General features: G+C 66.4%; 1 protein-coding gene across 1 annotated transcript in view; it reads left to right on the forward strand.

Moving 5' to 3' along the window:
- spred2b (sprouty related EVH1 domain containing 2b) overlaps positions 1–24342 on the forward strand; it is a 175207-nt gene that overhangs the window by 50081 nt on the left and 100784 nt on the right. The gene's annotated exons all lie outside the window — the stretch shown is intronic.

Raw genomic sequence — 24342 nt, forward strand, 5'->3', positions numbered from 1 at the left:
CGCTGCTTAAACCCTTGTGTTGACCAGTGGGAGGAAGTCGCTGCTAGCTTCCTCTACCATCATAAATATAAATCTTTGTTTCTCTTTGATTACTGATGGGGGTGTCTGTCCTAAGTATAGTCTCAACAACAAGACAACTTGACACTTTTGACTTGTAAATAATGTGTAAAGTCATTCAAAAGAATGATTTTCTCCCTAATTTATTTGTTGAATGGTTGAGCAAAGCGGGATATATTCCCCTCCCTTGGCAATGTTGCTATTAACCTTGTCCTAGTGTATTTATGAAGAGTGAAAAGGCTAGCAATACATCGCTCATTGGTAAATCTGTAAATGTGAATTACTATTTCCTTGAATTCTGGCATTGTGTTTCTTTACAAGACAGAATATCTGTAAACAATCTGTAGCCACTGACTTTAAGGGCTGGCTTGGCAATCAGTACTTGTTCAAAAGTTGCTTCTAGCAGTCGTTTCAACATTTTTCCTTTAGCACTAAATAATGATGCACATCAAACTACATTCGGTGATGATTATAGCTTGGGAGTTCAAAGGCTTTGATAAATCTTGACGTATAGGAGTCTTTAATCCTAGCCACCCCTCCCCCCGTCCTCCCAAACAAAATGCGTCGGAGGAAATGAGAATTATTATAGTTATTAAAAGGATGTACTCGTGAGGGGTGGCATCGTGGCACAGTGATTAGCACTGCTGCCTCATGGCGCTGAGAACCCGGGTTCAATCCTGGCCCCAGATCACTGTACGTGTGGAGTTTGCACATTCTCCCTGTGTCTGCATGGATGTGCAGGGTAGGTGGATTGGCCACGCTAAATTGCCCCTTAATTAGAAAAATTAAGAAAAAGGGGATGTATTTATGAAAGATTCTGGTGTGATCCACAAACCTTTTAAGGAATAGCTCAAGTTTCAAGTTGTGAATTAAACTGCTAAACTACAGGAAGTGTACCAAAAACACAAGCTGATGATGTTTGATGAAACACTCCAAAAGATGATCCCATTTGTCAACAGCATTTAGTCTGCTTCAGACAACTTGCAGTTAAATCCAGTCACCAGATCTGACATCGTACCATCTCACTCCTTCCTGTTGAGCTTCAGTTGCACAAAGCTTTCTTCCCATCTGGAACACAGCATTTAGCTCTAGGCAGAGTTCCTCAGGAAGGATATATTGGTCTTTTTAATTGGGTATGCTGTAGATTCACCAGATCAATGCTATGGCTTTTAGGATGCTACTGAAGGGAGGCCTGCGTGAACTTGCTTTACATTCATTTATGTATAAAATATTAGCCAGTGGTTGAGTTGAGGTGTTGAAAAGGAGAAAAAGGATTTGATTGAGTAGATGAAGAAATGCAATTTCTTTGGGAAGGGGTGGAAATCCAGAATAAAGAAACATCATTTTAACATTCGACCTAGGCCGTTCAGGAGCGTATTCAAGAAATGTCTCCCGAGAGCGAGCATTCGATATTTGAAATGCTCCTCCCAACGAGCTGTGGGTTTTGAAATTTCGACTGAGATCAGTAGATTTTGGGGGGGACTGAGGGTATCTGGGAAATGGAGCAAAAGTTAAATGGAGTAACTGGCAGTATTTTGAGGAAGAGCCAGGACAGTTCTCCCTGGTGCCCTGATCAATATTTATCCCTCAAACAACATCACAAAAACAGATTATCTGGTCATTATTGCATGGTTTGGGGGAGCTTGCTGTGCACAAAATCCACTGCCACATTCTGCCATTGGAACAGTGACTGCACTTCAAAAGCCCTTTGAGAAGCCCAATAGTTATGGAGGGTGTTGTATAAAAATGCAAGCTTTTCTTTAGAGCTACAGATCATCCACAATCCAATTGAATAGCAATAACAGACTTGTGGGCTTGAAACGCTTCCTGTGTTCTTGTGTTCCTAACTGTGCTCACAAAATCTTCATGGACTTTAAGGAGCAGTATTTCCTGAAGACATTCACAATATACTGATGGTATCCGGTGATCTCGCACCCACAGAATGGCGCCTTCAGCCTCGAGTCCGCATGCCTTCAGGAGTTGAGATGGATGCGCCAGCAGATAACACAACTATTCCCGTTTCATTCCGAGTGACCTTTGTCCATTTGACCATGTGATAACCAACATCTGCATCATTTTTCCGCGAACCACCATTAAATGCATTCCTCCTCCGCTGTAATTTGCCCTGGCGGTTGGGATTCTGTCACTGGATAATTCTGGGATGGGTGCCGAAGGTTTTTATGTTGAACAGAACACCAGAGTGGGATTCTGGCCCTGCATGGCCACCTAAATTGGTCTGTCCTGTCAAAAGTCGATGGATTTTTGGCTGTGCCGCCGAACCTCCTGCAGTGTGTCCCGCCACAAAGAAGTCTCATCCCTGCCCAGGTCAACTTGCCCTGTCCAATATCGGCCTCGTCCATATATTCATTAAAACAGACACGTGAGTGCCCCTCAGAAATGTTCCTGTCGACAATGATTTTTATTTTCACTATCCTGTGTGGAAGTAATGTGTTTCTACCCTCAATGCGTATGCAAGCATGACGGTGAGCATGACTGTTTCATATCCTGAAACACCCATCCTTCGCACCTTTCTATCGAATGTGTGTGGAAAATAAGCGCTGTTTCGAGACCAGTTCAAAGGTGTGTGCTGTAGAATGAAACTGGATTTGGGATCAGCCCATGCCCAGTCCACCAGACACACAGATGTCAGAATCTTTTCCATCCTCCTGATACAATAGCCTAATAATCTTTGAGTAATGAGAGATCCTGGAACTCCCTCTCTAACAGCATAGTGGGTGTACCTACACCTCGGGGACTGCAGCGGTTCAAGAGGGCAACTCACCCCCACCTTCTGAAGGGCAGCTAGAGATGGTCAATAAATGCTGGCCTAACCAGCGACACCCACATCCCGTAAATGAATAAAGAAAATATATATATTCTGGAAGACTTGCTGCATGTGGGCAGCACGGTAGCACAGTGGTTAGCACTATGGCTTCACAGCGCCAGGGTCCCAGGTTCGATTCCCTACTTGGGTCACTGTCTGTGCGGAGTCTGCACATCTGTGTGGGTTCCCTCCGGGTGCTCCGGTTTCCTCCCACAAGTCCCAAAAGACGAGCTGTGAGGTAATTTGGAGATTCTGAATTCTCCCTCCGTGTACCCGAACAGGCGCCGGAATGTGGCGACTAGGGGCTTTTCACAGTAACTTCATTGCAGCGTTAATGTAAGCCTACTTTTGACAATCAAGATTATTATATTATTTACTTTTTTTCAATGTTTTTTTTAAGATAGATGCCCATTATACATGTGACATTTATATTTTCTTTTGGAACACATTTTAGCGCTGAGGCTCGACTAACCAGGTTTATTCCTAAATAACATTAATCTTACGAAATCTGCTTCACCAGCAGAAATTTTTTTAACGTGCTGTGACCTTATTTTGTTCCAGCTTCTTGAGTAGAATTGAAATTATGAAGTGAGCATAACTGGCTTGGACTAGCTCAAAGCCTTGCAAATTAAATGTTTCTCAACTCGCTGTGCTAACTTGCAATAAAGCCAGTGTCTTACGGCATGTTTGCCAGATTGTTCTGACACTTGCCATTTTATTCACTTCCAGCCTTTTGTCACCATCTTATGAGGAGAGTAACAGGAGGCTGGGTTCAAAGGTGATTTCCTGTGCTCCTCAGTCAAGCTATCATTAACAGCTGCTTCCAAATTACCTGCCAAAGTGATCTATTGGGGCACTGGGCAAGGCCAGTCTTGCTCAGTGTGCAGCCCAGCTCTCTGTTTTTAAACAATTGAGGTCGTCATCATGCATTCTGGAATTTTTAACTTTTATGCAGATATTAACATATCCATTTCTCCCAGTCTCTCTCTCTCTCTGCCCCTCTCTCGCACGCTCTCTCTCTCGCTCTGCTTCCCCCCCCATCTCTCTCTCTCTCTCTGCCTCTCTCTCTCGCTCGGCCTCTCTCTCTCTTGTCGTGTTATGTACTCTGGGATAACACAGGCTGCAACTGGATGCAGCTTTAACCAAAAGATACTCCAGACCTTGAAGTTAGTTCAATCTGATTTATTGAACCAGTAGCACAGTTAACACAGTTCTCTGTGAGTTTGACTCTCTGCTAACCTAAGTGTGGTTACTCTGTCTGACTGAACCAGACTAGCTCTTAGCCACGTGCTGGAGGTGTGATCCTGTACATACACCCTGACTCACTCTGTAGATGTTCATCAGTGGAAAAAGGCGGAGTGTGAGCGCCTCGTGCCTGTTAGAGTGAGATACCACCCCTCAGTGTCCTGCCTGCTCATTGGTCATGTCCTGTTCTCTGTGTTCATTAGCTGCCTGTCTGTGCCTGTCTGTATATCATTATCTGCATGTCTGCATATCATGACATCTCTCACTCTGCGCCTCTCTCTCACTCCTCCCTCTCGCTCGCTCTACCCCTCACTCCTCCCTGTCACTCTGCCCCTCACTCCTCCCTCTCGCTCGCTCTGCCCCTCGCTCGCTCTGCCCCTCGCTCGCTCTGCCCCTCGCTCGCTCTGCCCCTCGCTCGCTCTGCCCCTCGCTCGCTCTGCCCCTCGCTCGCTCTGCCCCTCGCTCGCTCTGCCCCTCGCTCGCTCTGCCCCTCGCTCGCTAGGCCTCTCGCTCGCTCTGCCCCTCGCTCGCTGTGCCTCTCGCTCGCTCTGCCCCTCGCTCGCTCTGCCCCTCGCTCGCTCTCCTCTCACTCGCTCTGCCCCTCACTCGCTCTGCCCCTCACTCGCGCTCTCCTCACTCGCGCTCTGCCCCTCGCTCTGCCCCTCGCTCGCTCTGCCCCTCGCTCGCTAGGCCTCGCTCGCTCTGCCCCTCGCTCGCTCTGCCCCTCGCTCGCTAGGCCTCGCTCGCTCTGCCCCTCGCTCGCTCTGCCCCTCGCTCGCTCTGCCCCTCGCTCGCTCTGCCCCTCGCTCGCTCTGCCCCTCGCTCGCTCTGTCCCTCGCTCGCTCTGCCCCTCGCTCGCTCTGTCCCTCGCTCACTCTGCCCCTCGCTCGCTCTGCCTCTCTCTCGCGTTCTGCCCCTCGCTCGCTCTGCCCCTCGCTCGCTCTGCCCCTCGCTCGCTCTGCCCCTCGCTCGCTCTGCCCCTCGCTCGCGTTCTGCCCCTCGCTCGCGTTCTGCCCCTCGCTCGCTCTGCCCCTCGCTCGCTCTGCCCCTCGCTCGCTCTGCCCCTCGCTCGCTCTGTCTCTCCTCTCGCGTTCTGCCCCTCGCTCGCTCTGCCCCTCGCTCGCTCTGCCCCTCGCTCGCTCTGCCCCTCGCTCGCTCTGCCCCTCGCTCGCTCTGCCCCTCGCTCGCTCTGCCCCTCGCTCGCTCTGCCTCTCGCTCGCTCTCCTCTCACGTTCTGTCTCGCTCTGCCCCTCGCTCGCTCTGCCCCTCGCTCGCTCTGCCCCTCGCTCGCTCTGCCCCTCGCTCGCTCTGCCCCTCGCTCGCTCTGCCCCTCGCTCGATCTGCCCCTCGCTCGATCTGCCCCTCGCTCGCTCTGCCCCTCCCTGTTCTGCCACTCGCTCTGCCCCTCACTCGCTCTGCCACTCATTCGCTAGGCCTCGCTCGCCCTGCCCCTCGCTCGCCCTGCCCCTCGCTCGCCCTGCCCCTCGCTCGCCCTGCCCCTCGCTCGCCCTGCCCCTCGCTCGCCCTGCCCCTCGCTCGCCCTGCCCCTCGCTCGCCCTGCCCCTCGCTCGCCCTGCCCCTCGCTCGCCCTGCCCCTCGCTCGCCCTGCCCCTCGCTCCCTCTGCCCCTCGCTCCCTCTGCCCCTCGCTCGCACTGCCTCTCGCTCGCTCTGCCCCTCGCTCGCTCTGCCCCTCGCTCGCTCTGCCCCTCGCTCGCTCTGCCCCTCGCTCGCTCTGCCCCTCGCTCGCTCTGCCCCTCGCTCGCCCTGCCTCTCGCTCGCCCTGCCCCTCGCTCGCTCGGCCCCTCGCTCGCCCTGCCCCTCGCTCGCTCGGCCCCTCGCTCGCTCTGCCACTCGCTCGCTAGGACTCACTCGCTCGTCTGCCTCTCGCTCGCTCTGCCTCTCACTCGCTCTGCCGCTTACTCGCTCGGCCTCACTCGCTCTGCCCATCGCTTGCTCTGCCCCTCGCTCTGCCCCTGGCTCGCTCTGCCCCTCGCTCGCTCTGCCCCTCGCTCTCTCTGCCCCTCGCTCTCTCTGCCCCTCGCTCTCTCTGCCCCTCGCTCTCTCTGCCCCTCGCTCTCTCTGCCCCTCGCTCGCTCTGCCCCTCGCTCGCTCTGCCCCTCGCTCGCTCTGCCCTTCGCTCGCTCTGCCCTTCGCTCGCTCTGCCCTTCGCTCGCTCTGCCCCTCGCTCGCTAGGCCTCACTCTCGCTAGGCCTCACTCGCTCTGCCGCTCGCACGCTCTGCCCCTCGCTCGCTCTGCCCCTCGCTCGCTAGGCCTCACTCGCTCTGCCTCTCGCTTGTCTGCCCCTCGCTCGCTCTGCCACTCGCTCTGCCCCTCGCTCGCTCTGCCCCTCGCTCGCTCTGCCCCTCGCTCGCTCTGCCCCTCGCTCGCTAGGCCTCTCGCTCGCTCTGCCCCTCGCTCGCTGTGCCTCTCGCTCGCTCTGCCCCTCGCTCGCTCTGCCCCTCGCTCGCTCTGCCCCTCGCTCGCTCTCCTCTCACTCGCTCTGCCCCTCACTCGCTCTGCCTCTCACTCGCTCTGCCTCTCACTCGCTAGGCCTCACTCGCTAGGCCTCACTCGCTCTGTCCCTCGCTTGCACTGTCCCTCGCTCGCTCTGCCCCTCGCTCGCTCTGCCCCCCACTCGCTCTGCCTCTCACTCGCTAGGCCTCACTCGCTAGGCCTCACTCGCTAGGCCTCACTCGCTAGGCCTCACTCGCTCTGCCCCTCGCTCGCTCTGCCCCTCGCTCGCTCTGCCCCTTGCTCGCTCTGCCGCTCGCTCGCTCTGCCCCTCGCTCGCCCTTCCCCTCGCTCGCCCTTCCCCTCGCTCGCCCTTCCCCTCGCTCGCCCTTCCCCTCGCTCGCCCTTCCCCTCGCTCGCTCTGCCCCTCGCTCGCTCTGCCCCTCGCTCGCTCTGCCCCTCGCTCGCTAGGCCTCACTCGCTCTGCCTCTCGCTTGTCTGCCCCTCGCTCGCTCTGCCACTCGCTCTGCCCCCTCGCTCTGCCCCTCGCTCGCTCTGCCCCTCGCTCGCTCTGCCCCTCGCTCGCTCTGCCCCTCGCTCGCTCTGCCCCTCGCTCGCTCTGCCCCTCGCTCGCTAGGCCTCTCGCTCGCTCTGCCCCTCGCTCGCTGTGCCTCTCGCTCGCTCTGCCCCTCGCTCGCTCTGCCCCTCGCTCGCTCTCCTCTCACTCGCTCTGCCCCTCACTCGCTCTGCCCCTCACTCGCTCTGCCCCTCACTCGCTCTTGCTCGCTCTGCCCCTCGCTCGCTCTGCCCCTCGCTCGCTCTGCCCCTCGCTCGCTAGGCCTCGCTCGCTCTGCCTCACTCGCTAGGCCTCACTCGCTCTGCCCCTCGCTCGCTCTGCCCCTCGCTCGCTCTGCCCCTCGCTCGCTCTGCCCCTCGCTCGCTCTGCCCCTCGCTCGCTCTGCCCCTCGCTCGCTCTGCCCCTCGCTCGCTCTGCCCCTCGCTCGCCTGCCTCTAACTTGCTCTGCCTCTCACTCGCTCTGCCTCTCACTCGCTCTGCCTCTCACTCGCTCTGCCTCTCACTCGCTCTGCCTCTCACTCGCTCTGCCTCTCACTCGCTAGGCCTCACTCGCTAGGCCTCGCTCGCTCTGTCCCTCGCTTGCACTGTCCCTCGCTCGCACTGCCCCTCGCTCGCTCTGCCCCTCACTCGCTCTGCCCCCCACTCGCTCTGCCTCTCACTCGCTAGGCCTCACTCGCTAGGCCTCACTCGCTAGGCCTCACTCGCTAGGCCTCACTCGCTCTGCCCCTCGCTCGCTCTGCCCCTCGCTCGCTCTGCCCCTCGCTCGCTCTGCCCCTCGCTCGCTCTGCCCCTCGCTCGCTCTGCCGCTCGCTCGCTCTGCCCCTCGCTCGCCCTTCCCCTCGCTCGCCCTTCCCCTCGCTCGCCCTTCCCCTCGCTCGCCCTTCCCCTCGCTCGCTCTGCCCCTCGCTCGCTCTGCCCCTCGCTCGCTCTGCCCCTCGCTCGCTGTGCCTCTCGCTCGCTCTGCCCCTCGCTCGCTCTGCCCCTCGCTCGCTCTCCTCTCACTCGCTCTGCCCCTCACTCGCTCTGCCCCTCACTCGCTCTGCCCCTCACTCGCTCTTGCTCGCTCTGCCCCTCGCTCGCTCTGCCCCTCGCTCGCTCTGCCCCTCGCTCGCTAGGCCTCGCTCGCCCTGCCCCTCGCTCGCCCTGCCCCTCGCTCGCCCTGCCCCTCGCTCGCCCTGCCCCTCGCTCGCCCTGCCCCTCGCTCGCCCTGCCCCTCGCTCGCCCTGCCCCTCGCTCGCCCTGCCCCTCGCTCGCCCTGCCCCTCGCTCGCCCTGCCCCTCGCTCGCCCTGCCCCTCGCTCGCCCTGCCCCTCGCTCGCCCTGCCCCTCGCTCGCCCTGCCCCTCGCTCGCCCTGCCCCTCGCTCGCCCTGCCCCTCGCTCCCTCTGCCCCTCGCTCGCCCTGCCCCTCGCTCGCCCTGCCCCTCGCTCGCCCTGCCCCTCGCTCGCCCTGCGCCTCGCTCCCTCTGCCCCTCGCTCCCTCTGCCCCTCGCTCGCACTGCCTCTCGCTCGCTCTGCCCCTCGCTCGCTCTGCCCCTCGCTCGCTCTGCCCCTCGCTCGCTCTGCCCCTCGCTCGCTCTGCCCCTCGCTCGCTCTGCCCCTCGCTCGCTCTGCCCCTCGCTCGCTCTGCCCCTCGCTCGCTCTGCCCCTCGCTCGCTCTGCCCCTCGCTCGCTCTGCCCCTCGCTCGCCCTGCCTCTCGCTCGCCCTGCCTCTCGCTCGCCCTGCCTCTCGCTCGCCCTGCCCCTCGCTCGCTCTGCCACTCGCTCGCTAGGACTCACTCGCTCGTCTGCCTCTCGCTCGCTCTGCCTCTCACTCGCTCTGCCGCTTACTCGCTCGGCCTCACTCGCTCTGCCCATCGCTTGCTCGCTCTGCCCCTGGCTCTCTCTGCCCCTCGCTCTCTCTGCCCCTCGCTCTCTCTGCCCCTCGCTCTCTCTGCCCCTCGCTCTCTCTGCCCCTCGCTCTCTCTGCCCCTCGCTCTCTCTGCCCCTCGCTCTCTCTGCCCCTCGCTCTCTCTGCCCCTCGCTCGCTCGGCCTCACTCGCTAGGCCTCACTCGCTCTGCCCCTCGCACGCTCTGCCCCTCGCTCGCTCTGCCCCTCGCTCGCTCTGCCCCTCGCTCGCTCTGCCCCTCGCTCGCTCTGCCCCTCGCTCGCTCTGCCCCTCGCTCGCTCTGCCCCTCGCTCGCTCGGCCTCACTCGCTCTGCCGCTCGCACGCTCTGCCCCTCGCTCGCTCTGCCCCTCGCTCGCTCTGCCCCTCGCTCGCTCTGCCCCTCGCTCGCTCTGCCTCTCGCTCGCCTGCCCCTCGCTCGCTCTGCCCCTCGCTCGCTCTGCCCCTCGCTCGCTCTGCCCCTCGCTCGCTCTGCCCCTCGCTCGCTCTGCCCCTCGCTCGCTCTGCCCCTCGCTCGCTCTTCCTCTCGCTCGCTCTGCCTCACTTGCTCTGCCTCACTCGCTCTGCCTCACTCGCTCTGCCCCTCACTCGCTCTGCCCCTCACTCGCTCTGCCCCCCACTCGCTCTGCCCCCCACTCGCTCTGCCCCCCACTCGCTCTGCCTCACTCGCTAGGCCTCACTCGCTAGGCCTCACTCGCTAGGCCTCACTCGCTCTGCCCCTCGCTCGCTCTGCCCCTCGCTCATTCTGCCCCTCGCTCGCTCTGCCCCTCGCTCGCCTGCCTCTAACTCGCTCTGCCCCTCGCTCTCTCTGCCCCTCGCTCTCTCTGCCCCTCGCTCTCTCTGCCCCTCGCTCTCTCTGCCCCTCGCTCTCTCTGCCCCTCGCTCTCTCTGCCCCTCGCTCTCTCTGCCCCTCGCTCTCTCTGCCCCTCGCTCGCTCTGCCCCTCGCTCGCTCTGCCCCTCGCTCGCTCTGCCCCTCGCACGCTCTGCCCCTCGCTCGCTCTGCCCTTCGCTCGCTCTGCCCCTCGCTCGCTAGGCCTCACTCTCGCTAGGCCTCACTCTCTGCCCCTCGCTCGCTCTGCCCGTCGTTCGCTCGGCCTCACTCGCTAGGCCTCGCTCGCTCTGCCCCTCGCTCGCTCTGCCCCTCGCTCGCTCTGCCCCTTGCTCGCTCTGCCGCTCGCTCGCTCTGCCGCTCGCTCGCTCTGCCCCTCGCTCGCCCTTCCCCTCGCTCGCCCTTCCCCTCGCTCGCCCTTCCCCTCGCTCGCCCTTCCCCTCGCTCGCCCTTCCCCTCGCTCGCTCTGCCCCTCGCTCGCTCTGCCCCTCGCTCGCTCTGCCCCTCGCTCGCTAGGCCTCACTCGCTCTGCCTCTCGCTTGTCTGCCCCTCGCTCGCTCTGCCACTCGCTCTGCCCCTCGCTCGCTCTGCCCCTCGCTCGCTCTGCCCCTCGCTCGCTCTGCCCCTCGCTCGCTCTGCCCCTCGCTCGCTCTGCCCCTCGCTCGCTCTGCCCCTCGCTCGCTCTGCCCCTCGCTCGCTAGGCCTCTCGCTCGCTCTGCCCCTCGCTCGCTGTGCCTCTCGCTCGCTCTGCCCCTCGCTCGCTCTGCCCCTCGCTCGCTCTCCTCTCACTCGCTCTGCCCCTCACTCGCTCTGCCCCTCACTCGCTCTGCCCCTCACTCGCTCTTGCTCGCTCTGCCCCTCGCTCGCTCTGCCCCTCGCTCGCTCTGCCCCTCGCTCGCTCTGCCCCTCGCTCGCTAGGCCTCGCTCGCTCTGCCTCACTCGCTAGGCCTCACTCGCTAGGCCTCACTCGCTCTGCCCCTCGCTCGCTCTGCCCCTCGCTCGCTCTGCCCCTCGCTCGCTCTGCCCCTCGCTCGCTCTGCCCCTCGCTCGCTCTGCCCCTCGCTCGCCTGCCTCTAACTTGCTCTGCCTCTCACTCGCTCTGCCTCTCACTCGCTCTGCCTCTCACTCGCTCTGCCTCTCACTCGCTCTGCCTCTCACTCGCTCTGCCTCTCACTCGCTCTGCCTCTCACTCGCTAGGCCTCACTCGCTAGGCCTCACTCGCTCTGTCCCTCGCTTGCACTGTCCCTCGCTCGCACTGCCCCTCGCTCGCTCTGCCCCTCACTCGCTCTGCCCCCCACTCGCTCTGCCTCTCACTCGCTAGGCCTCACTCGCTAGGCCTCACTCGCTAGGCCTCACTCGCTAGGCCTCACTCGCTCTGCCCCTCGCTCGCTCTGCCCCTCGCTCGCTCTGCCCCTCGCTCGCTCTGCCCCTCGCTCGCTCTGCCCCTCGCTCGCTGTGCCCCTCGCTCGCTCTGCCGCTCGCTCGCTCTGCCCCTCGCTCGCCCTTCCCCTCGCTCGCCCTTCCCCTCGCTCGCCCTTCCCCTCGCTCGCCCTTCCCCTCGCTCGCTCAGCCCCTCGCTCGCTCTGCCCCTCGCTCGCTCTGCCCCTCGCTCGCTCTGCCCCTCGCTCGCTGTGCCTCTCGCTCGCTCTGCCCCTCGCTCGCTCTGCCCCTCGCTCGCTCTCCTCTCACTCGCTCTGCCCCTCACTCGCTCTGCCCCTCACTCGCTCTGCCCCTCACTCGCTCTTGCTCGCTCTGCCCCTCGCTCGCTCTGCCCCTCGCTCGCTCTGCCCCTCGCTCGCTAGGCCTCGCTCGCCCTGCCCCTCGCTCGCCCTGCCCCTCGCTCGCCCTGCCCCTCGCTCGCCCTGCCCCTCGCTCGCCCTGCCCCTCGCTCGCCCTGCCCCTCGCTCGCCCTGCCCCTCGCTCGCCCTGCCCCTCGCTCGCCCTGCCCCTCGCTCGCCCTGCCCCTCGCTCGCCCTGCCCCTCGCTCGCCCTGCCCCTCGCTCGCCCTGCCCCTCGCTCCCTCTGCCCCTCGCTCGCCCTGCCCCTCGCTCGCCCTGCCCCTCGCTCGCCCTGCCCCTCGCTCGCCCTGCCCCTCGCTCGCCCTGCGCCTCGCTCCCTCGCTCCCTCTGCCCCTCGCTCGCACTGCCTCTCGCTCGCTCTGCCCCTCGCTCGCTCTGCCCCTCGCTCGCTCTGCCCCTCGCTCGCTCTGCCCCTCGCTCGCTCTGCCCCTCGCTCGCTCTGCCCCTCGCTCGCTCTGCCCCTCGCTCGCCCTGCCTCTCGCTCGCCCTGCCTCTCGCTCGCCCTGCCTCTCGCTCGCCCTGCCCCTCGCTCGCTCTGCCACTCGCTCGCTAGGACTCACTCGCTCGTCTGCCTCTCGCTCGCTCTGCCTCTCACTCGCTCTGCCGCTTACTCGCTCGGCCTCACTCGCTCTGCCCATCGCTTGCTCGCTCTGCCCCTGGCTCTCTCTGCCCCTGGCTCTCTCTGCCCCTGGCTCTCTCTGCCCCTCGCTCTCTCTGCCCCTCGCTCTCTCTGCCCCTCGCTCTCTCTGCCCCTCGCTCTCTCTGCCCCTCGCTCTCTCTGCCCCTCGCTCTCTCTGCCCCTCGCTCTCTCTGCCCCTCGCTCGCTCGGCCTCACTCGCTAGGCCTCACTCGCTCTGCCCCTCGCACGCTCTGCCCCTCGCACGCTCTGCCCCTCGCTCGCTCTGCCCCTCGCTCGCTCTGCCCCTCGCTCGCTCTGCCCCTCGCTCGCTCTGCCCCTCGCTCGCTCTGCCCCTCGCTCGCTCTGCCCCTCGCTCGCTCGGCCTCACTCGCTAGGCCTCACTCGCTCTGCCGCTCGCACGCTCTGCCCCTCGCTCGCTCTGCCCCTCGCTCGCTCTGCCCCTCGCTCGCTCTGCCCCTCGCTCGCTCTGCCTCTCGCTCGCCTGCCCCTCGCTCGCTCTGCCCCTCGCTCGCTCTGCCCCTCGCTCGCTCTGCCCCTCGCTCGCTCTGCCCCTCGCTCGCTCTTCCTCTCGCTCGCTCTGCCTCACTTGCTCTGCCTCACTCGCTCTGCCTCACTCGCTCTGCCCCTCACTCGCTCTGCCCCTCACTCGCTCTGCCCCTCACTCGCTCTGCCCCCCACTCGCTCTGCCCCCCACTCGCTCTGCCCCCCACTCGCTCTGCCTCACTCGCTAGGCCTCACTCGCTAGGCCTCACTCGCTAGGCCTCACTCGCTCTGCCCCTCGCTCGCTCTGCCCCTCGCTCATTCTGCCCCTCGCTCGCTCTGCCCCTCGCTCGCCTGCCTCTAACTCGCTCTGCCCCTCGCTCTCTCTGCCCCTCGCTCTCTCTGCCCCTCGCTCTCTCTGCCCCTCGCTCTCTCTGCCCCTCGCTCTCTCTGCCCCTCGCTCGCTCTGCCCCTCGCTCGCTCTGCCCCTCGCACGCTCTGCCCCTCGCTCGCTCTGCCCTTCGCTCGCTCTGCCCCTCGCTCGCTAGGCCTCACTCTCGCTAGGCCTCACTCTCTGCCCCTCGCTCGCTCTGCCCGTCGTTCGCTCGGCCTCACTCGCTAGGCCTCGCTCGCTCTGCCCCTCGCTCGCTCTGCCCCTCGCTCGCTCTGCCCCTCGCTCGCTCTGCCCCTCGCTCGCTCTGCCCCTCGCTCGCTCTGCCCCTCGCTCGCTCTGCCCCTCACTCGCTCTGCCTCTCACTCGCTAGGCCCCACTCTCTCTGCCTCTCACTCGCTCTGCCTCTCACTCGCTAGGCCTCATTCGCTCTGTCCCTCACTCGCACTGCCCCTCGCTCGCTCTGTCCTTCCCTCGCTCTGCCCCTCACTCGCTCTGCCCCTCGCTCGCCTGCCTCTCACTCGCTCTGCCTCTCACTCGCTCTGCCTCTCACTCGCTCTGCCTCTCACTCGCTCTGCCTCTCACTCGCTAGGCCTCTCACTCGCTAGGCCTCTCACTCGCTAGGCCCCACTCTCTCTGCCTCTCACTCGCTCTGCCTCTCACTCGCTAGGCCTCATTCGCTCTGTCCCTCACTCGCACTGCCCCTCGCTCGCTCTGCCCCTCACTCGCTCTGCCCCTCACTCGCTCTGCCCCTCACTCGCTCTGCCCCTCACTCGCTCTGCCCCTCACTCGCTCTGCCCCTCACTCGCTCTGCCCCCCACTCGCTCTGCCTCTCACTCGCTAGGCCTCACTCGCTAGACCTCACTCGCTCTGTCCCTCGCTCGCACTGCCCCTCGCTCGCTCTGTCCCTCACTCGCTCTGCCCCTCACTCGCTTGGCCTCCCTCGCTCTGCCCCTCACTCGCTCTGCCCCTCACTCGCTCTGCCCCTCACTCGCTCTGCCCCTCACTCGCTCTGCCCCTCACTCGCTCTGCCCCCCACTCGCTCTGCCTCTCACTCGCTCTGCCTCTCACTCGCTAGGCCTCACTCGCTAGGCCTCACTCGCTAGGCCTCACTCGCTCTGCCCCTCGCTCGCTCTGCCCCTCGCTCGCTCTGCCCCTCGCTCGCTCTGCGGCTCGCTCGCTCTGCCGCTCGCTCGCTCTGCCCCTCGCTCGCCCTGCCCCTCGCTCGCCCTGCCCCTCGCTCGCCCTTCCCCTCGCTCGCCCTTCCCCTCGCTCGCCCTTCCCCTCGCTCGCCCTTCCCCTCGCTCGCCCTTCCCCTCGCTCGCTCTGCCCCTCGCTCGCTCTGCCCCTCGCTCGCTCTGCCCCTCGCTCGCTCTGCCCCTCGCTCGCTCTGCCCCTCGCTCGCTAGGCCTCACTCGCTCTGCCTCTCGCTTGTCTGCCCCTCGCTCGCTCTGCCACTCGCTCTGCCCCTCGCTCGCTCTGCCCCCTCGCTCTGCCCCTCGCTCGCTCTGCCCTTCGCTCGCTCTGCCCTTCGCTCGCTCTGCCCTTCGCTCGCTCTGCCCTTCGCTCGCCCTGCCCCTCGCTCGCCCTGCACCTCGCTCCCTCTGCCCCTCGCTCCCTCTGCCCCTCGCTCCCTCTGCCCCTCGCTCCCTCTGCCCCCCGCTCGCTCTGCCCCTCGCTCGCTAGGACTCACTCGCTCGGCCTCTCACTCGCTCTGCCGCTTACTCGCTCGGCCTCACTCGCTCTGCCCCTCGCTCGCTCTGCCCCTCGCTCGCTCTGCCCCTCGCTCGCTCTGCCCCTCGCTCGCTCTGCCCTTCGCTCGCTCTGCCCTTCGCTCGCTCTGCCCTTCGCTCGCTCTGCCCCTCGCTCGCTGGGCCTCACTCTCGCTAGGCCTCACTCTCGCTAGGCCTCACTCTCTGCCTCTCACTCGCTCTGCCTCTCGCTCGCACTGCCCCTCGCTCGCTCTGTCCCTCGCTCGCTCTGCCCCTCACTCGCTTGGCCTCCCTCGCTCTGCCCCTCACTCGCTCTGCCCCCACTCGCTCTGCCCTCACTCGCTCTGCCCCTCGCTCTCTCTGCCCCTCGCTCTCTCTGCCCCTCGCGCTCTCTGCCCCTCGCGCTCTCTGCCCCTCGCGCTCTCTGCCCCTCGCGCTCTCTGCCCCTCGCGCTCTCTGCCCCTCGCGCTCTCTGCCCCTCGCGCTCTCTGCCCCTCGCGCTGCCTGCCCCTCGCGCTGCCTGCCCCTCGCGCTGCCTGCCCCTCGCGCTGCCTGCCCCTCGCGCTGCCTGCCCCTCGCGCTGCCTGCCCCTCGCGCTCCCTGCCCCTCGCGCTCCCTGCCCCTCGCGCTCCCTGCCCCTCGCGCTCCCTGCCCCTCGCGCTTCCTGCCCCTCGCGCTCCCTGCCCCTCGCGCTCCCTGCCCCTCGCGCTCCCTGCCCCTCGCGCTCCCTGCCCCTCGCGCTCCCTGCCCCTCGCGCTCCCTGCCCCTCGCGCTCCCTGCCCCTCGCGCTCTCTGCCCCTCGCGCTCTCTGCCCCTCGCGCTCTCTGCCCCTCGCTCGCTCTGCCCCTCGCTCGCTCTGCCCCTCGCTCGCTCTGCCCCTCGCTCGCTCTCTCTGCCCCTCGCTCGCTCTGCCCCTCGCTCGCTCTGCCCCTCGCTCGCTCTGCCCCTCACTCGCTCTGCCCCTCCCTGTTCTGCCACAGGCTCTGCCCTCACTCGCTCTGCCCCTCATTCGCTAGGCCTCGCTCGCCCTGCCCCTCGCTCGCCCTGCCCCTCGCTCGCCCTGCCCCTCGCTCGCCCTGCCCCTCGCTCGCCCTGCCCCTCGCTCGCCCTGCCCCTCGCTCGCCCTGCCCCTCGCTCGCCCTGCCCCTCGCTCGCACTGCCCCTCGCTCGCCCTGCCCCTCGCTCGCCCTGCCCCTCGCTCCCTCTGCCCCTCGCTCCCTCTGCCCCTCGCTCCCTCTGCCCCTCGCTCCCTCTGCCCCTCGCTCGCACTGCCCCTCGCTCGCACTGCCCCTCGCTCGCTCTGCCCCTCGCTCGCCCTGCCCCTCGCTCGCCCTGCCCCTCGCTCGCCCTGCCTCTCGCTCGCCCTGCCTCTCGCTCGCCCTGCCCCTCGCTCGCTCGGCCCCTCGCTCGCTCTGCCCCTTGCTCGCTAGGACTCACTCGCTCGTCTGCCTCTTGCTCGCTCTGCCTCTCACTCGCTCTGCCGCTTACTCGCTCGGCCTCACTCGCTCTGCCCATCGCTTGCTCTGCCCCTCGCTCGCTCTGCCCCTCGCTCGCTCTGCCCCTCGCTCGCTCTGCCCCTCGCTCGCTCTGCCCTTCGCTCGCTCTACCCTTCGCTCGCTCTGCCCTTCGCTCGCTCTGCCCCTCGCTCGCTAGGCCTCACTCTCGCTAGGCCTCACTCTCGCTAGGCCTCACTCTCTGCCCCTCGCTCGCTCTGCCCCTCGCTCACTCGGCCTCACTCGCTAGGCCTCACTCGCTCTGCCGCTAGCACGCTCTGCCCCTCGCTCGCTCTGCCCCTCGCTCGCTCTGCCCCTCGCTCGCTCTGCCCCTCGCTCGCTCTGCCCCTCGCTCGCTCTGCCCCTCGCTCGCTCTGCCTCTCGCTCGCCTGCCCCTCGCTCGCTCTGCCCCTCGCTCGCTCTGCCCCTCGCTCGCTCTGCCCCTCGCTCGCTCTGCCCCTCGCTCGCTCTGCCCCTCGCTCGCTCTGCCCCTCGCTCGCTCTGCCCCTCACTCGCTAGGCCTCACTCGCTCTTCCTCTCGCTCGCTCTGCCTCACTCGCTCTGCCTCACTCGCACTGCCCCTCACTCGCTCTGCCCCTCACTCGCTCTGCCCCTCACTCGCTCTGCCCCTCACTCGCTCTGCCCCTCACTCGCTCTGCCCCCCACTCGCTCTGCCCCCCACTCGCTCTGCCCCCCACTCGCTTTCCCCCCCACTCGCTTTCCCCCCCACTCGCTCTGCCCCCCACTCGCTCTGCCCCCCACTCGCTCTGCCTCACTCGCTAGGCCTCACTCGCTAGGCCTCACTCGCTCTGTCCTTCCCTCGCTCTGTCCTTCCCTCGCTCTGTCCTTCCCTCGCTCTGCCCCTCACTCGCTCTGCCTCTCACTCGCTCTGCCTCTCACTCGCTCTGCCTCTCACTCGCTCTGCCTCTCACTCGCTCTGCCCCTCACTCGCTCTGCCCCCCACTCGCTCTGCCTCTCACTCGCTAGGCCTCACTCGCTCGGCCTCACTCGCTCTGCCCCTCGCTCGCTCTGTCCCTCACTCGCTCTGCCCCTCCCTCGCTTGGCCTCCCTCGCTCTGCCCCTCACTCGCTCTGCCCCTCACTCGCTCTGCCCCTCACTCGCTCTGCCCCCCACTCGCTCTGCCTCTCACTCGCTAGGCCTCACTCGCTAGGCCTCACTCGCTCTGCCCCTCGCTCGCTCTGCCCCTCGCTCGCTCTGCCCCTCGCTCGCTCTGCCCCTCGCTCGCTCTACCGCTCGCTCGCTCTGCCGCTCGCTCGCCCTGCCCCTCGCTCGCCCTTCCCCTCGCTCGCCCTTCCCCTCGCTCGCCCTTCCCCTCGCTCGCCCTTCCCCTCGCTCGCCCTGCCCCTCGCTCGCCCTGCCCCTCGCTCGCCCTGCCCCTCGCTCGCCCTGCCCCTCGCTCGCCCTGCCCCTCGCTCGCCCTGCCCCTCGCTCGCTCTGCCCCTCGCTCGCTAGGCCTCACTCGCTCTGCCTCTCGCTCGCTCTGCCCCTCGCTCGCTCTTCCCCTCGCTCGCTAGGCCTCGCTCGCTCTGCCCCTCGCTCGCTCTGCCCCTCGCTCGCTCTGCCCCTCGCTCGCTCTGCCCCTCGCTCGCTCTGCCCCTCGCTCGCTCTGCCCCTCGCTCGCTCTGCCCTTCGCTCGCTCTGCCCCTCGCTCGCTCTGCCCCCTCGCTCGCTCTGCCCCTCGCTCGCTCGCTCTGCCCCTCGCTCGCTCGCTCTGCCCCTCGCTCGCTCGCTCTGCCCCTCACTCGCTCGCTCTGCCCCTCGCTCGCTCTGCCCCTCGCTCGCTCTGCTCTCCTCTCGCGTTCTGCCTCTCCCTCGCTCTGCCCCTCACTCGCTCTGCCCCTCACTCGCTCTGCCCCTCACTCGCTCTGCCCCTCACTCGCTCTGCTCCTCACTCGCTCTGCCCCTCACTCACTCTGCCCTTCAGTATCTCTGCCTCTCACTCGGCCTGCCTCTCACTCGCTCTGCCTCTCACTCGCTCTGCCCCTCACTCGCTAGTCCTCACTCGCTCTGGCCCTCGCTCGCTCTGTCCCTCGCTCGCTCTGCCCCTCACTCGCTCTGCCTCTCCTCTCGCCTTCTGCCCCTCGCTCGCTCTGCCCCTCGCTCGCTCTGTCTCTCCTCGCTCGCTCTGCCCCTCGCTCGCTCTGCCCCTCGCTCGCTCTGCCCCTCGCTCGCTCTGCCCCTCGCTCGCTCTGCCCCTCGCTCGCTCTGCGCCTCGCTCGCTCTGCCCCTCGCTCGCGCTGCCTCTCACTCGCTCTGCCTCTCGCTCGCTAGGCCTCACTCGCTCTGCCTCTCGCTCGCTCTGCCCCTCACTCGCTCTGCCCCTCACTCGCTCTGCCCCCCACTCGCTCTGCCCCCCACTCGCTAGGCCTCACTCGCTCTGCCTCTCGCTCGCTCTGCCCCTCGCTCGCTCTGCCCCTCGCTCGCTCTGCCCCTCGCTCGCTCTGCCCCTCGCTCGCTCTGCCCCTCCCTGCTCTGCCACTCGCTCTGCCCCTCACTCGCTCTGCCCTTCATTCGCTAGGCCTCGCTCGCCCTGCCCCTCGCTCGCCCTGCCCCTCGCTCGCCCTGCCCCTCGCTCGCCCTGCCCCTCGCTCGCCCTGCCCCTCGCTCGCACTGCCCCTCGCTCGCCCTGCCCCTCGCTCGCCCTGCCCCTCGCTCGCCCTGCCTCTCGCTCGCCCTGCCTATCGCTCGCTCGGCCCCTCGCTCGCTAGGACTCATTCGCTCGTCTGCCTCTCGCTCGCTCTGCCTCTCACTCGCTCTGCCGCTCACTCACTCGGCCTCGCTCGCTCTGCCCCTCGCTCGCTCTGCCCCTCGCTCGCTCTGCCCCTCGCTCGCTCTGCCCCTCCCTCGCTCAGTCCCTCGCTCGCTCTGCCTCTCGCTTGCTCTGACCCCTCGCTCGCTCTGCCCCTCGCTCGCTCTGCCCCTCGCTCGCTCTGCCCCTCGTTCGCTCTGCCCTCGCTCGCTCTGCCTCTCGCTCGCCCTGCCCCTCGCTCGCCCTGCCCCTCGCTCGCCCTGCCCCTCGCTCGCCCTGCCCCTCGCTCGCTCTGGGCCTCACTCTCTCTGCCTCGCTTGCCCTGCCTCTCGCTCCCCCTGCCCCTCGCGCGCCCTGCCCCTCGCGCGCCCTGCCCCTCGCGCGCCCTGCCCCTCGCGCGCCCTGCCCCTCGCGCGCCCTGCCCCTCGCGCGCTCTGCCCCTCGCGCGCTCTGCCCCTCGCGCGCTCTGCCCCTCGCGCGCTCTGCCCCTCGCGCGCTCTGCCCCTCGCGCGCTCTGCCCCTCGCGCGCTCTGCCCCTCGCTCGCTCTGCCCCTCGCTCGCTCTGCACCTCACTCGCTGGGCCTCACTCGCTAGGCCTCACTAGCTCGCTCTGCCCCTCGCTCGCTCTGCCCCTCGCTCGCTCTGCCCCTCGCTCGCTCTGCCCCTCGCTCGCTCTGCCCCTCGTTCGCTCTGCCCCTCGCTCGCTCTGCCCCACACTCGCTTGGCCCCACTCGCTCTACCCCTCGCTCGCTAGGCCTCACTCACTCTGCCTCTCGCTCGCTATGCCCCTCGCTCGCTCTGCCCCTCACTCGCTAGGCCTCACTCGCTCTGCCCCTCGCTCGCGAGGCCTCACTCGCTCTGCCTCTCGCTCGCTCTGCCTCTCACTCACTCTGCCGCTCAGTCGCTAGGCCTCGCTCGCTCTGCCCCTCGCTCGCTCTGCCCCTCGCTCGCTCTGCCCCTTGCTCGCTCTGCCCCTCGCTCGCTCTGCCCCTCGCTCGCTCAGTCCCTCGCTCGCTCTGCCCCTCGCTCGCTCTGCCCCTCGCTCGCTCTGCCCCTCGCTCGCTCTGCCCCTCGTTCGCTCTGCCCTCGCTCGCTCTGCCCTCGCTCGCTCTGCCCTCGATCGCTCTGCCTCTCGCTCGCTCTGCCTCTCGCTCGCTCTGCCCCTCGCGCGCTCTGCCCCTCGCGCGCCCTGCCCCTCGCGCGCCCTGCCCCTCGCGCGCTCTGCCCCTCGCGCGCTCTGCCCCTCGCGCGCTCTGCCCCTCGCGCGCTCTGCCCCTCGCGCGCTCTGCCCCTCGCTGGCTCTGCACCTCACTCGCTGGGCCTCACTCGCTAGGCCTCACTAGCTCGCTATGCCCCTCGCTCGCTATGCCCCTCGCTCGCTATGCCCCTCGCTCGCTCTGCCCGTCGCTTGCTCTGCCCCTCACTCGCTAGGCCTCACTTGCTCTGCCTCTCACTCGCTAGGCCTCACTTGCTCTGCCTCTCACTCGTCTGCCTCTCACTCGTCTGCCTCTCACTCGTCTGCCTCTCACTCGTCTGCCTCTCACTCGTCTGCCTCTCGCTCGCTCTGCTTCTCGCTCGCTCTGCCCCTCACTCGCTAGGCCTCACTCGCTCTGCCCCTCGCTCGCTCTGCCTCGCTCGCTCGCTCTGCCTCGCTCGCTCGCTCTGCCTCTCGCTCGCTCGCTCTGCCTCTCGCTCGCTCGCTCTGCCTCTCGCTCGCTCGCTCTGCCTCTCTCTCACTCGCTCGGCCGCTCGCTCGCTCGCTCTGCCTCTCGCTCGCTCATTGTGCCTCTCGCTCGCTCGCTCTGCCTCTCGCTCGCTCGCTCTGCCTCTTGCTCGCTCGCTCTGCCTCTCGCTCGCTCTGCCTCTCTCTCGCTCGCTCTGCCTCTCTGTCGCTCGCTCTGCCTCTCGCTCGCTCGCTCTGCCTCTCTCTCGCTCGCTCTGCCTCTCTCTCGCTCGCTCTGCCTCTCTCTCGCTCGCTCTGCCTCTCGCTCGCTCGCTCTGCCTATCGCTCGCTCTGCCACTCGCTCGCTCTGCCTCTCGCTCACTCTGCCTCTCGCTCGCTCGCTCTGCCTCTCGTTCGCTCTGCCTCTCGCTCGCTCGCTCTGCCTCTCGCTCGCTCGCTCTGCCTCTCTCTCGCTCGCTCGCTTTGCCCGCTCTGCCTCTTGCTCGCTCTGCCTCTCGCTCGCTCTGCCTCTCGCTCGCTCTGCCTCTCGCTCGCTCTGCCTCTCGCTCGCTCGCTCTGCCTCTCGCTCACTCTGCCTCTCGCTCACTCTGCCTCTTGCTCGCTCGCTCTGCCTCTTGCTCGCTCGCTCTGCCTCTGGCTCACTCGCTCTGCCTCTGGCTCGCTCGCTCTGCCTCTGGCTCGCTCGCTCGCTCTGGCTCTCTCTCGCTCGCTCTGGCTCTCTCTCGCTCGCTCTGGCTCTCTCTCGCTCGCTCTGGCTCTCGCTCGCTCGCTCTGGCTCTCTCTCGCTTGCTCTGGGTCTCTCACTCGCTCATGGTCTCTCACTCGCTCTGGCTCTCGCTCGCTCTGCCACTCGCTCGCTCTGCCTCTGGCTCGCTCGCTCGCTCTGGCTCTCTCTCGCTCGCTCTGGCTCTCTCTCGCTCGCTCTGGCTCTCGCTCGCTCGCTCTGGCTCTCTCTCGCTCGCTCTGCCTCTCTCTCGCTCGCTCTGCCTCTCTCTCGCTCGCTCTGCCTCTCTCTCGCTCGCTCTGCCTCTCTCTCGCTCGCTCTGCCTCTCGCTCGCTCGCTCCGCCTCTCGCTCGCTCGCTCTGCCCCTCGCTCGCTCTGCCCCTCGCTCGCTCTGCCCCTCGCTCGCTCTGCCTCTCGCTCGCTCTGCCTCTCGCTCGCTCGCTCTGCCTCTCGCTCGCTCTGCCTCTCGCTCGCTCTGCCTCTCGCTCGCTCGCTCTGCCTCTCGCTCGCTCGCTCTGCCTCTCTCTCGCTCGCTCTGCCTCTCTCTCGCTCGCTCTGCCTCTCTCTCGCTCGCTCTGCCTCTCTCTCGCTCGCTCTGCCTCTCTCTCGCTCGCTCTGCCTCTCTCTCGCTCGCTCATCCCCTCGCTGGCTCTGCACCTCACTCGCTGGGCCTCACTCGCTCGCTCTGCCCGTCGCTTGCTCTGCCCCTCACTCGCTAGGCCTCACTTGCTCTGCCTCTCACTCGCTAGGCCTCACTTGCTCTGCCTCTCACTCGTCTGCCTCTCACTCGTCTGCCTCTCACTCGTCTGCCTCTCACTCGTCTGCCTCTCACTCGCTCTGCCTCTCGCTCGCTCGCTCTGCCTCTCGCTCGCTCGCTCTGCCCCTCTCTCACTCGCTCGGCCGCTCGCTCGCTCTGCCTCTCGCTCGCTCGCTCTGCCTCTTGCTCGCTCGCTCTGCCTCTCGCTCGTTCTGCCTCTCTCTCACTCGTTCTGCCTCTCTCTCGCTCGCTCTGCCTCTCTCTCGCTCGCTCTGCCTCTCTCTCGCTCGCTCTGCCTCTCGCTCGCTCGCTCTGCCTCTCTCTCGCTCGCTCTGCCTCTCTCTCGCTCGCTCTGCCTCTCTCTCGCTCGCTCTGCCTCTCTCTCGCTCGCTCTGCCTCTCTCTCTCGCTCGCTCTGCCTCTCGCTCGCTCGCTCTGCCTCTCGCTCGCTCGCTCTGCCTCTCTCTCGCTCGCTCTGCCTCTCGCTCGCATCGCTTTGCCCGCTCTGCCTCTTGCTCGCTCGCTTTGCCCGCTCTGCCTCTTGCTCGCTCTGCCTCTTGCTCGCTCTGCCTCTCGCTCGCTCTGCCTCTCGCTCGCTCGCTCGCTCTGCCTCTCGCTCGCTCTGCCTCTGGCTCGCTCGCTCTGCCTCTGGCTCGCTCGCTCTGCCTCTGGCTGGCTCGCTCTGCCTCTCGCTCGCTCGCTCTGCCTCTCGCTCGCTCGCTCTGCCTCTCGCTCGCTCTGGCTCTCTCTCGCTCGCTCTGGCTCTGGCTCGCTCGCTCTGGCTCTGGCTCGCTCGCTCTGGCTCTCTCTCGCTCGCTCTGGCTCTCGCTCGCTCTGCCACTCGCTCGCTCTGCCTCTCGCTTGCCCGCTCTGCCTCTCCCTCGCTCGCTCTGCCTCTCGCTCGCTCGCTCTGCCTCTCGCTCGCTCGCTCTGCCTCTCGCTCGCCCGCTCTGCCTCTCCCTCGCTTGCTCTGCCTCTCGCTCGCTCGCTCTGCCTCTCTCTCACTCGCTCGGCCGCTCGCTCGCTCGCTCTGCCTCTCGCTCGCTCATTGTGCCTCTCGCTCGCTCGTTCTGCCTCTCGCTCGCTCGCTCTGCCTCTCGCTCGCTCGCTCTGCCTCTCGCTCGCTCTGCCTCTCTCTCGCTCGCTCTGCCTCTCGCTCGCTCTGCCCCTCGCTCGCTCTGCCCCTCGCTCGCTCTGCCCCTCGCTCGCCCTGCCCCTCGCGCGCTCTGCCCCTCGCGCGCTCTGCCCCTCGCGCGCTCTGCCCCTCGCGCGCTCTGCCCCTCGCGCGCTCTGCCCCTCGCTCGCTCTGCCCCTCGCTCGCTCTGCACCTCACTCGCTGGGCCTCACTCGCTAGGCCTCACTAGCTCGCTATGCCCCTCGCTCGCTCTGCCCCTCGCTCGCTCTGCCCCTCGCTCGCTCTGCCCGTCGCTTGCTCTGCCCCTCGTTCGCTCTGCCCCTCGCTCGCTCTGCCCCACACTCGCTTGGCCCCACTCGCTCTACCCCTCGCTCGCTAGGCCTCACTCACTCTGCCTCTCGCTCGCTATGCCCCTCGCTCGCTCTGCCCCTCACTCGCTAGGCCTCACTCGCTCTGCCCCTCGCTCGCGAGGCCTCACTCGCTCTGCCTCTCGCTCGCTCTGCCTCTCACTCACTCTGCCGCTCAGTCGCTAGGCCTCGCTCGCTCTGCCCCTCGCTCGCTCTGCCCCTCGCTCGCTCTGCCCCTCGCTCGCTCTGCCCCTTGCTCGCTCTGCCCCTCGCTCGCTCAGTCCCTCGCTCGCTCTGCCCCTCGCTCGCTCTGCCCCTCGCTCGCTCTGCCCCTCGTTCGCTCTGCCCTCGCTCGCTCTGCCCTCGCTCGCTCTGCCCTCGATCGCTCTGCCTCTCGCTCGCTCTGCCCCTCGCGCGCCCTGCCCCTCGCGCGCCCTGCCCCTCGCGCGCCCTGCCCCTCGCGCGCCCTGCCCCTCGCGCGCTCTGCCCCTCGCGCGCTCTGCCCCTCGCGCGCTCTGCCCCTCGCGCGCTCTGCCCCTCG

The sequence above is a fragment of the Scyliorhinus torazame genome, chromosome 1 (genome assembly GCF_047496885.1).
Source record: "Scyliorhinus torazame isolate Kashiwa2021f chromosome 1, sScyTor2.1, whole genome shotgun sequence".
Lineage (NCBI taxonomy): Eukaryota > Metazoa > Chordata > Chondrichthyes > Carcharhiniformes > Scyliorhinidae > Scyliorhinus > Scyliorhinus torazame.